We start from the raw sequence: 12,421 nt of genomic DNA, 5'->3' as shown, positions 1-12,421 counted from the left end.
AAATAAATGAACGGATTTAAAGTCATTTAGAATCAATAAAAAAATTGCATTTAAAATCATGTCTAGGGAGGGGGGAAAGATGGCGGAAGAGTAGGGGACCCTATTTCAACTGGTCCTTGGAATTGAGCTGGATATCTACCAGACCACTCTGAGCACCCACGAAACCGGCTTGAGATGTAAGAAGACCTGGATCTCTACAAACAGAATATTCAGGCAGTTGGTTTTAAGGTACAAAGCGGGGAGCTATGATTCCGTGGGCAAATATCAGAGGATAAACGGCAGCGGGAGGATGCCTGGCAGTGGGGATCCTCCACCGCCAGTGAGCAACAGCCTCGCTTGCTGGGGACAGGCACAGACTCGCAGACCGGTAGCGGCGGGGAAAGGACTTTAGGGCAGCCCCTGGGGCAGAAACCCAGAGTGGCGGGGTCACGCGCACACAAACTGGGAGCAGCTGGCGGTTTCAGAAGCACAAAGGGCAGAGACGTGCCCCAACCTGGAGGCAGGACTGGGGGTGCTGCGGAGGGGTGCACAACCCAGGATGCTGCAGTTTATAGCAGCACGGACAGAAACGGAGACAGTGTGGCCTGGAGAGCTCACTGAAGAACAGACTGCGATCTCTCTGCTCTGAGGCAGAGAGTTGAAAATGGTCTCTTCTGCTCTGACTCGCGGAAGAGACATGGAAAGCTGCCAGGGAAAGCTGCCAGAGAACAAAAGCCCCAAAAACTGATTCCCGCTGAGCCCATCCCCGCCACAGTGGGGCAGGGCAACTCTGCCCAAACAGGGTTGCCTGAGTAACAGTGTGGCAGGCCCCTCCCGCAGAAGACAGGCTGGGAAAACAAGAGGCCAACAACCCTAAGGTCCCAAGAAAACAGGTGCATCTTGCTTGGGTTCTGGTCAATAATTTGGACTCTATACATTCCCTCAAACACCCATCAACAGAATGACTAGGGGGAGGAGCCCCCAAAATAGAGAAGACTCAGAGATTATGACTTATGCTGCAGATTTACAAATGGATGCAGATATAACCAAGATGTTGGAGATGGAATTCAGGCTAGCAACTGCGAAGACAATGGCTAGAATGGAGAAATCAATTAATGGCAACATAGAGTCTCTAAGGGCAGAAATGAAAAGTGAATTGGCAGAACTTAAAAATGCTATCGATGAGATCCAATCCAGTATAGATAATCTAACAGCTAGGGTAACTGAGGCAAAAGAGCAAATAAGTGACCTGGAAGACAATATAATAGATAAAAAAGGAAAAGAGAAGGCCAGGGAAAAACAACTCAGAATCCATGAAAATAGAATCAGAGAAATAAGTGACACCACGAAGCGTTCCAATGTCAGAATAATTGGAATCCTGGAGGGAGTGGAGAGAGAGGACTAGAAGATGTATTTGAGCAAATCGTAGCTGAGAACTTCCCTAATCTGGGGAATGAAACAAACATTCACATCCTAGAGGCAGAGAGGACCCCTCCCAAGAGCAAGGAAAACAGGCCAACAGTAACAGTAAAACTTGCAAACCTTAGAACCAAGGAAACCATCTTAAGGGCAGTTAGAGGGAAGAGAGTCCTTATGTACAGAGAGAGGAACATCAGAATAATGTCAGGCCTATCCACAGAGACCTGACAAGCCAGAAAGGCCTGGCAAGACATATTCAGGGTACTAAAGAGAAGAACATGCAGCCAAGGATACTTTATCCAGCAAGGCTTTCATTTAGAATGGATGGAGAGATGCAGAGCTTCCATGACCAGCAGAAACTGAAAGAATATGTGACCACTAAGCCGGCCCTGCAAGAAATATTAAGCAGGGTTCTATAAAAGAAGAAAGACCCCAAGAGTGATATACAACAGAAATTTACAGGGACAATCTATAAAAACAACGTCTTCACAGGCAACATGATGACAATTAATTCATATCTTTCAATAATCACTCTCAACATGAATGGCCTAAACACTCCCATAAAATGGCACAGGGTTGCAGATTGGATAAAAAGACAGGACCCATCCATATGCTGCCTACAAGAGACTCATTTTGAACCTAAAGATACATCCAGACTGAAAGTGAAGGGATGGAGATCCATCTTCCATGCCAGCGGACCTCAAAAGAAAGCTGGGGTAGCAATTCTTATATCAGACAAATTAGTTTTTAAACTAAAGTCTGTAATTAGAGACACAGAAGGACACTATATCATTCTTAAAGGGTCTATCCAACAAGAAGATCTAACAATTGTAAATATCTATGCCCCCAACATGGGAGAAGCTATCTACATAAGCCAACTGTTAACCAAAACAAAGAGTCATATTGATAACAATACATTAATTGTAGGAGACCTCAATACTCCACTCTCAGCAATGGACAGATCATCTAAGCAGAAAATCAACAAGGAAACAAGAGCTTTGAATGATACATTGGACCAGATGGACCTCATAGATATTTACAGAACATTCCACCCTAAAACAACAGAATACTCATTCTTCTTGAGCACACATGGAACTTTCTCCAGAATAGACCACAAACTGGGGCACAAATCAGGTCTCAACTGATACCAAAAGATTGAGATTATTCCCTGCATATTCTCAGACCACAATGTTTTAAAACTGGAACTCAATCACAAGAAAAAATTTGGAAGAAATTCAAACACTTGGAAGGTAAAGACCACTCTGCTCAAGAATGTTCAGGTCAACCAGGAAATCAAAGAAGAACTTAAACAATTCACGGAAATCAATGAGAACGAAAACACATTGGTCCAAAATCCATGGGATACTGCAAAGGCGGTCCTAAGGGGGAAATACATAGCCATCCAAGCCTCACTCAAAAGAATAGAAAAATCCCGAATTCACCAACTAACTCTACACCTTAAAGAACTAGAGAAAAAGCAACAAACAATGCCTAAGCCACGCATTAGAAGAGAAATAATTAAAATTAGAGCAGACATCAATGAATTAGAAACCAGAAACACAGTAGATCAGATCAACGAAACTAGAAGTTGGTTCTTTGAAAGAATTAATGAGATCGATAAACCACTGGCCAGACTTATCCAAAAGAAAAGAGAAAGGACCCAAATTAATAAAATTATGAATGAAAGGGGAGAGATCACGACTAACACCAAGGAAATAGAAACAATTATTAGAAATTATTAGCAACAACTATATGCCAATAAACTGAGCAATCTGGATGAAATGGAGGCCTTCCTGGAAACCTATAAGCTGCCAAGACTGAAACAGGAAGAAATTGGCAACGTGAATAGGCCAATAACCAGTAACGAGATTGAAGCAGTGATCAAAAACCTCCCAAAACACAAGAGTCCAGGGCCTGATGGATTCCCTGGGGAATTCTACCAAACATTCAAAGAAGAAATACCTATTCTACTGAAGCTGTTTCAAAAAATAGAAAGAGAAGGAAAACTTCCAAACTCATTCTATGAGGCCAGCATTACCTTAATCCCCAAACCAGGCAAAGACCCCATCAAAAAGGAGAATTTCAGACCATTATCCCTGATGAATATGGATTCCAAAATCCTCAACAAAATCCTAGCTAATAGGATCCAACAATACATTAAAAGGATCATCCACCACGACCAAGTGGGATTTATCCCCGGGATGCAAGGGTGGTTCACATTCGCAAATCAATCAATGTGATAGAACACATTAATAAGAGGAGGGAAAAAAAAAATAAGAGGAGGGAGAAGAACCATATGGTCCTCTCAATTGATGCAGAAAAAGCGTTTGACAAAATACAACGTCCTTTCCTGATTAAAACTCTTCAGGGTATAGGGATAGAGGGAACATTCCTCAAGTTCATAAAATCCATTTATGAAAAAACCACAGCGAGTATCATTTCATTTTCATATGAGAAAATAAAGTACCAGGAAGGTGACTTGTAAAGGTCTCACAGCTAATTAACAGCAGAGCTAGGTGAGAATGAATATTCTTTGACTCCTTCCTAGGGCAGTGTTCTTTCTAACACACTACCAAGCCTCTCATAGATACAATAAATTCTAAACCTATAGGTGGGCTATATTTCAAAAACTCATCTATAAATCACTTGCAGTTAGAATTGGGAATTCATTTTTCCCTAGAAATAATTTTCTAAATTGGGCTGAATTCCTAAATTAGTCCCCAATTACAGGTACCCTAAGGAACAATAGTCCTGTAATTCACAATGCACAATAGGGAAGAATTAAAGTTAAGGAAGGGCTATTTTTATATGCAGCTCCTTGAACCTCACAGGTTAAGTTCCTTGAACATGCTACTAATGATTACTGTTATAGTTGAAAATGCAACATGGGGGCGCCTGAGTGGCTCAATCGTTAAGCATCTGCCTTCTGTTCAGGTCATGGTCCCAGGGTCCTGGGATCGAGCCCCACATCGGGCTCCCTGCTCCGTGGGAACCCTGCTTCTCCCTCTCCTACTCCCCCTGCTTGTGTTCCCTCTCTCACTGTGTGTCTCTCTCTCTCAAATAAATAAATAAAATCTTAAAAAAAAAAAAAAAGAAAGAAAAGAAAATGCAGGACGAGTTTCTAATCACATATTACTGTGATTCTAGCACCTCTTCCTGACTTTCATATTCCAATTTCGTAAGAATTATGTTTTGGGATTTTCCCCCCACTTATGGTATCTGCCAAATGTTCTGCAGTTGCTAGCCATCCTCAGCTGTGTGTCTACTTGACTCCAAAACCTTCCTGTAGGAGCTAGAAGGACTTTATAAAACATGGCAGATTCAACATAGTCATTGGCTTAAATCCAATCAAAACTAATTGCATCAAAGACAATTTAATATCCTTATTAGATTAAGGCAATCCAGGGCTACACCCAGAGCTGATTTATGGGCCATGTATCAAGGGGATGGAAGGTGTAAGAAAAATCTGGGTTTATAAAAAAGATGAATAAAGGAAAGCAATGCTGTGTAATCAACTAATAAACGTCCACCATGCTAGAAGAGAATGTCCCTTGACCTATGAATTTCCTGCAAGGCAAAGAGTCATTTACAAACTTCATGTAGTCTTTTCTCACCATAAAATTCACAAACTGCCTCCACTTCTATAAATCCCCTTCTACCAATGTTATTGTCATACCCCTGAGTTTACCAGATTTCTCATGTACATACTGTAGTTACAGAGAAGTCCACCAAAGGATTTTTTTCTGATTTCAGAATACATATATATTATACATACATACAAAGCTAGGTCTTAGACATGTATAATTGTATAGCTACAGATCAATTCATTTTAATGGATTACCTTTAATAGAAAAACATAGAAATCATATTAAACAAAGGCAAACTCAGACATCTGATGGTTATATATTACATTAGCATTTTCTATGTATACTTACTGAAATTCATTAATAAATTTTACTCCTTCCAGGATAGTATAAGCCCTGACTAAGCCGAGTTAAAAAAAATAATAAAGAATTGGCATTAAAATTCAAAGAAATGTAGAAGTCTATAAAATGACATACCAAATGAAGACTAGAATTCCCTACAGCTTCCTCCCTTACTGCTATCTCTCCACCAGAAGAGACAAAAGAGTAAGAAAAAAAAATCAAGTAGAATGAAGGAAAATGTTAGTGGAAACTACTTCACATGAATGACTTTAGGGGAAAAAAATAAAGTTCTACATTAATGGAAGAGTATAAATTATAAAATTGTATTTCTTTTATCATCATGCACTAAACACACACACACAAATTAGAATTCTTCAAATAGAAGAAATTAAAGGGTAGGGACCTAAACATAATAATATTCAAGTACAGTAAAATCTTAACCAAATTAAATTGAAAATTACTTAATTAAAATTTTTTCCACATAATTTCTAATATGAGTTTTTAAGCATTAACAAGACATCAAAGAAAATGACCTATTTTAGAAAGATTTTCAACAATAATGTTGAAACCAGTAGTATTCTAGTTAAACAAAAAAATTCAGATTAGCTTGAATACTCCATATACACCCAAGTATTTTTTTAATCTGAATTTCAAGTTTATGCACACCTACATACATGCACACACACAGGATACACTTACTCTGTTTTCACAGAGATTAGTTTACATTCTAAAATGCAGTATTTCCATTTGAAAAGCTATTAGATATTGCTATTAATTTTTAAGGAAATGTTCAATTCCTTATCTCTGAACACTTCTAAATCTATATAGTTTAGGAGTAATCAAATGTAAATCAGTATACTGATGTGCTACTAAATAGAGAACTCCAAAGACAGTCCACTCAAGATCTAATGTGCAATTATGTGAAAGCATACACATAAACCACAGGGAGAAATGTGGGAAAGGATTCACCATCACCTCTTATTGTGTTCTCCCACAATGAATGAGGGGTCTCAGAATGATCACTGCTTTTGTTAATCAGCTGAACTGCAAATTCCTACTTTTCCTTCTAATCTCCATTAAGCCTCAGCTACAAAGCCTTCCCTGTCTTTCCTGAACAGGGATGGGCCCTTCTTTCTCCTATGCTCTCATAGCATTTTAAACATACCTCCATTATCACCATTAAATTCTTGTATTTTAATTCCTTATTTGCATGACCATTTCCAATGCAAGTTTTAATCTCCTAGAGAAAGACCTTCTATTATTTTGCCAAATTACCTTTCACTTTGTTAGAGTTCAATATATATTTCCCAAAGAAGGAATGACCAATCAAAACTGTATCAGAGATTCATTCCTTCATTATGTAGAGTAAGAGTTGAGATAGCAAGACAGTTTTTCTGACATGTTTTTCATTCCCACACTCCCTGTGTTACTAAAGAAAAGGCCTATAATTGCCTTTTTATTATAAAGAAAGAAGTTATTTCCTGCTTCCCTCAAAGACCAACCTCTCCAATTCTATTTTATTCCTTCTCAGTTTCTCACAGGATTTGTTCCCACAATTATCCCCTCTCTCCTGCATCATCAATTATTCTCTTCAGCTTAATTATTCCCATCAGCTTAAAATATAGTCTGGTATCCTGTATCTTAAAATTTTTAAATATAAATAAAGAAAATAAAAATAAATCCTCTCTTGCCCTCATATCCTCTTCCAGTTACTGTTTTTTTCCAGGAGCTATTTCTCACCTCCCCTTCACTGCAAAACTTCTTGAATGTGTTAGTGCTATCTGTCTTAACTTCCTCATTCCCATTCTCTTGTCAGGTCACTCCACTTGGGCTTCATCATATTTTTATCACCACTACACTAAGACTGCTCTCAGGAAGGTGCTGCTCCCCACCATGTTGCCAGCTCCCACAGACACTTCTCTGTTAATCCTGCTCAACCTCTCAGGTCATTTGACAAGGTGGATCACTCCCTTCTTCCAAAGACATTTTATTCTCTTAGCATCCTTAACCACACAAGCTAGTTTCTTTTCCTCCTATCGCAATGACTATTTCTTAAACTTCTTTGCTGACTCTTCTTCCTCCCCTCAACCCCAGGAATGACCCAAGGATGAGCTCCATCTCTCTTCTCTACATCCCCTCCTACAGTATTAAATATAATCTATATACAGATGCCTCTCACATTTCATTCTATGATTCTGATCTCTCTCTAAAATGCAATAATCTTATGTTGAACTGTGAACTTGACATCCGCACTTGAATTTCTAGTAGGCATCTCATAGTTAACAAGTCCAAAGCAGAAATCTTGATTTCAATTTGTCCTTCCCCCAATTTTCTCCATCAGAATAAACTCTACCATTTATCAAATTGATTTCTTAAGAACAATGAGGATCTTTATATTAGTTATGTATTGCTCTGTAACAATTCTCTCAAACAACAGCTTAAGACAATAAACATTTATTATATTAGTCTTTGCAGGTCAGGATACCAGATATAACTTAGTGGTTCTAGCCCAGGGTCTCTCATAAGACTGCAGTCAAGCTTTTGTCCAAGGTTGGTCATCCAAAACTTTGAGTAGAGATAGAAGAATCCACTCTAAGGTGGCTTACTCAATCAGTGCTGACTGTTAACATAAGCCTTCAATTCCTTTCCACAGGGACCTCTCCAAAAGACTGTCCAAATAGCTTTATGATATGGCAGCTGACTTCCCCCAGAGCAAATGATCCAAGAGATAGCAAGGCAGGAACAGGAATTCTTTTTATGACCTAGTGTTAAGATTCACTCACTTCTGCAAAATCCTATTGGTTACCCAGGTTGGCCCTACTTGGTTTGTGATGGGACAACACGAGGACATGAACACCAAGAAGCATGAATCACTGGGGGCTGTCTTGGAGGCTGGCTAATATAATCTCACATGGAGAAAAGGAAATCACATAATTGAATTCTTCATGGTCTTTTTAACCCCAGATGTTTCTTTACTATAAATTGTTCCACTACATAAAAACACAACACAGAAAAATATGGAATATGGCAGCCTGACCACAGGTCCCTGTCATCCTCCTCTTCCCAAGCTTCAGTAGACTTACATAGTGTGTTTGAGACTATGGGATTTACTAGAAGCTTTGGAGAAGTAAGTTAGGGACTTTCATATACTGTGTACTAGGTAGGAGACTAGAAGTCTCAGGAGCTAAAACTCCCCAAATAAAGACAAAAAAGTCATAAGTCCCAAAATTAGCTTAGTCAAAACATGTGAGAAGCTCCTCAGGAAGGCCGAAACCTGATTGTGAACAATCCTGATAATCTCCCCAATGTAGTTATATGGTTTCTCTGTTATCTATATAGACCTCTGTAACATACTAAAATGATATAAACCTTACCAAGGAGTTGAATGGCATTCTTCCTAAGAAATATCATCATAATTAGCACTCTTGAAAAAATTATTTTACTGGAGATCTTTGGATGGTAAGTGACAAAAATCCAAGCGAACAAAAGTTGTACCATGTAATCAAATTCTAGAGATGTAAGTGAGCCTCAGAAAGACTAAAACTAGTACCGTCTAGCTTTCATTTCTGTTTCTCTTTACGCATCAGTGTATTTTACAGAGTAGAAGTCTCATTCAGCTATAACTATAGCCAGCATTGACTCCTGGCTCATATTTTCTCAATTCAGTTACCAGAAAGAGAAGGCTCTTCCTGCTTGACCCAAGCAGGAAACCTTGAAAAAAAAATCTCAAAGGACTCTCCTTGACTCAGCTTGGTCACATGACCACCTCACTGAATCAGGGGAGCAGAATGCTATAACTCAGTTATATTGTGTTCATTCCTGAGAGCAAGGAACATGGAAGAGTCCATTCAGAATACATGTTATAGTAGTAGAACTAGTTCTCTGAATGAGGAGGCATGCTATTCCCAAGAGAAATGAGAGCCAAATGCCAGACAAAACAATGAGTGTCAACTATACTTCTAACCCTAAAATATAATAGCTGTCTACATACTTGAGAATGCAGGATCTTGGGAAATGGATGGTAGCAAAATAAAAAAATAAGTTATTTTATATTTTCATGGATTTAACAAGTCCTTACTGGGATTCATCTCAGTTACTGATGGCAAACAAACAAACAATCTCATAAAAAATATAAATTAAAGCAAATCAATGCATACAATAAAAAAAATCAGCAATTGGGGCACCTGGGTGGCTCAGTCATTTAAGCATCTGCCTTTGGCTCAGGTCATGATCTCAGGGTCCTGGGGAGGAGCCATGTTGGGCTCCCTGCTCAGGGGGAGTCTCCTCCCTCTGCCCCTCCCCATGCTCATGCTCTCTCTCTCTCTCAAATAAATAAATAAAATATTTTTTAAAAATCAGCGGTTCAAAGAAGAAGGTCATTTCTGAGCATTATATGGTGAATTACTATAAAACATAAAGGTGTAAAAGGAAATTAGACCACTGAATTCAAAACTCAGTTGGAAGAATTCTCTAAAAACTTAAAGGGGAAACAGTAAAATAAAAATCATAGAAGGAAGGACATTAGAAAAATAAGATAGGCCCAGGACATCAAATAGCCAATAACAGTTCAAAAGCAGGGAAGAAAACAGACTGGAGCAATTCAAAAGAAAAAGAGGAAACTTTCTCAGACCAGACCACATATTAGTCAAGATTTATGAAATCACACTCATAACTACATATATGGAATGATGGAATGGCTAAACTTCAAAAATAAATAAGTCTTACAAACATGCAGACATATTTTATAAAAAGTTTTCCAGGAAGAAAAGGATAATTGGATATATATCACCCATATGCAAGCCTTGTTTTCAGTGATAAGAAAAACTCATCCATTCACCAAATATTTATTAAATTACTATGTGCTGTTTAGCAGCTGGAGATACAATAGTGAACAAATTAGATAAAGTCTCTGCTATGGAACTTCTATTCTAGTGGGACTAAATGAAACTGCAAACAATGTGGGAAAAGCTTACTGAGATAGATAATCTCTGTCTAGGTAAGAAAATTTTGTGTTTCATCATATTTTGTTTCATCATATTTAAGAGGTGATACTACATTTTATTTTATGTTCTAATATTTGTTCTATTAATTAGGATTCGTTTTAGCTCTAAGACTGAATTAACAGTAGTTCATATTCTCTCATAAAGAGTCCACAAGTAGTGGCCTTTGGGCATTCTAACAGCTCAACTCCATGAAATCTTTAGAAATCCAGGCTCCTCTATCCCTAAGAATGTACCCTGTTCCTACCCCCACACACACTCACCGCCCCCCCCACACACACACTCCCCCAAAATCATTTAGGGAATCCAAGGAATCAGCATTTTAACAGGTATTCCGTGATCCTAAGGAGGTGGATTTTTTTACCCACCTGAGAAATCCTGAGGTAGAGGAATGAAGAAAAAAAATAGTGAAGTGAGTCCCAAAAACCAGGTAATGAAAGAAATAAAATTACTTCCAAGAATCAAACTACAAAATCAATAAATAGTTACTAAGAGCAGAAATATACAAAGTTAACTACAGAAACATAAACCACCAACATCTGACAAAACCCTAACTTTCAGATATTTTCTTATCTACAGAAACAGTCAACATGAAGGTGAATGATGCAAAGCAAGTCCACAGACACAATGAAAGCACCTAAAAAAAGAGTCCCAGAGGCTTTCTCAAGATGTGACACCTACATCTTGTTGCATGCCTTTTTAGGACTTCTCCAACCACTCTCTTATGAAAAGTTTGGATTTACTTTTCCTGCTACCCTCTAAAAAATGTCAGATGATACTTTGTAATTTTAAATTAATTTTGTGCCATTAATAGTATCCTCTGTCAGGTTATGTCTTAGAAACTTAGGTAATATTAAGCTGTATCAAAGGCTGTAATGAGATAATTTTCAACTAAGGAGCTAGGCAAAAATGCAAAATGAATTTGGCTTCACATTCTCATCCCCATGTCATTCTGAAGGGAAATAGGAGGCAAAAGAAAGGACAATATGTCATAAAGCCAGATAAACAATAGTTAACATTATTTTGTAACATCTATCATTCTACTTTTCCTTAACACAACTGCAAAATTTGATGATTGTTCCCGTTTACCAAGTGGTTTTTGAAAATTCCTATCCACTGGTCCTGTTCAGAAAACAGATGTGTCTCCATCTAAATTATCTTAACTTCAGTAGCTAAAATAAACTGCAGACCATTATACTACTCTTCCTTAGAACAACTTTCCCTTACCTCGACTTTTTGCTAAGTCCTATCCTTTTAAATTACTGTTTAATTTCCTTATTAATTATTCTACAGCTTCAAATCACTCAAGCAACCTCTCAGTATGCTGTAGTAAGGCTTTCCTAGTATCAGTTTCAGACTGGTGATAGAGATTTTATTAAGAGTATGAAGTCTAACCTCTGCCAAGGAGATGTGCGACTGTGGGCAAGTCTCTTCAACGTTCAGAACTTAGTTTATGTCATTTGCAAAATGACATTTTTCAAGTGTATAATCATGATTTAAACATAACCAGGATTCTTATAAAGACGGTAGATTTTCTTTAGGGGAGTAATCTGGCAAGTTTTACATAACCTTTCCCAAGCCCTTCATTGTGCGTACTTACTGGAAATCTACTTATGCTCCATTTTACCACGGAATTAAAGGGGAAAGGGGATACCCTACATTTTTGCACTGGGGAGAACGGGATCACGGCCCCTGCTAAGATGTACCAGGATGAAAGCACTGCAACATACACCCAGGAAGCTTTATAAAAGCGAAACCAAGGGGTTTGTCAGGTGAAAGCTACGCCCCTGAGATGCTTTGTTTTACATGCCAACCACTGCTGGAGATCCTGTAGGGCCAGGCAAAAAAGGCTTGGGGTTTGTTTTTCTTTTTCTTTTCAAATTCCCTTAAGCCAAAACCTGGACTCCAAACCATCCAGTCTGTGGCTAAACTGCCTCACCGGTTCTGAGTGTGGAAACACGACTCCGCCTCGCCTGTGACCGCAAGAGGGAGGAGAAGCAGCTCCAGGACAGCCGGGTGAGGCTCAGAGCCCGTCCCACGGGCCCGGCCCCCGCGCTGACTAGACGGTGCCAGCCATCCGCCGCTCGCGCCCCAGCC

This window comes from Neomonachus schauinslandi, chromosome 4 (genome assembly GCF_002201575.2).
Source record: "Neomonachus schauinslandi chromosome 4, ASM220157v2, whole genome shotgun sequence".
NCBI lineage: Eukaryota > Metazoa > Chordata > Mammalia > Carnivora > Phocidae > Neomonachus > Neomonachus schauinslandi.
The sequence above is the reverse complement of the archived record's forward strand: the minus strand, read 5'-3'. Positions refer to the sequence as shown.